General features: G+C 39.7%; 1 non-coding gene across 1 annotated transcript; it reads left to right on the top strand.

Moving 5' to 3' along the window:
- Positions 1-221: 221 nt before the first annotated feature.
- On the top strand, positions 222-328 carry LOC139895296 (small nucleolar RNA R71). Its single transcript, XR_011775754.1, has one exon. It is a non-coding gene; the product is annotated as a small nucleolar RNA R71 (small nucleolar RNA).
- The last annotated feature ends 559 nt before the right edge of the window (positions 329-887 follow it).

The following is an 887-nucleotide window of genomic DNA, read 5'->3' as shown; positions in this document are numbered from 1 at the left end:
AATCAAAGTCATGGCTAGAATCGGCTCTAGCCACTTTAGATGAACGAAAAATATCTTTTTCCTGGTGCCACTCATGCGAGTGGGAGGCTGTGTTATCAATAATTTTGTGAGCTTCGGTTGCGGTTTTCTTCATAATGGAACCACCAGCTGCTGTGTCAATGTCTTTTCGTGTAGCAACGTCGACACCTTGGTAGAATATTTGTACTATTTGATAAGTGTCTAAACCGTGCTGAGGACATCCTCTCAACAACTTTCCGAATCTTGTCCATGCCTCATATAATGTTTCATTTGGCTTTTGCGCGAACGTAACAATTTCTCATTGAAGTCTCACGGGTTTAGATGCAGGAAAGAATCTTTTAAGAAATTTCTCAACTAAAACATCCCATGTATCAATCGCTCCTTCAGGTAACGATTCTAACCAATCTTTGACTTCTCCCATTAAAGTCCAGGGACACAACGTGAGATAGATCTGTTCATCCTCAACTTCTCTGATTTTGAATAGAGTACAAATCCTATTAAAGGTTCGAAGATGTTCATTTGGATCTTCTTTTGGCGTACCACCATATTGGCATTGATTAGTTACCATGTGTAGGATTTGTCATTTGATTTCATAATCTGGCGCATTAACATCTGGCTTAATAATGGCGTGACCTTGGCCCGTGCGTGTGGCTCTCATTCGATCTTCCATACTTAGAGGTTCCGTTTTATTGAATCTGAATCACTAGAGGATTCTAATTTAACAGTTTGTGGTTCAGGAGGAATGATTAGTGGTTCAGGATCTCGGAATTGTCCTTGAATATCCTCCGGGTTCTTAATTGTGAAGTCTGGTTCAAAAAATGGATTATCGAAAATTTGAGTTGGAGAACTTGTTCGACTAGATGATGATT

The sequence above is a fragment of the Rutidosis leptorrhynchoides genome, chromosome 2, assembly GCF_046630445.1.
Source record: "Rutidosis leptorrhynchoides isolate AG116_Rl617_1_P2 chromosome 2, CSIRO_AGI_Rlap_v1, whole genome shotgun sequence".
Taxonomy (NCBI): Eukaryota; Viridiplantae; Streptophyta; class Magnoliopsida; order Asterales; family Asteraceae; genus Rutidosis; species Rutidosis leptorrhynchoides.
This window is presented reverse-complemented; position numbering and strand designations above follow the sequence as displayed.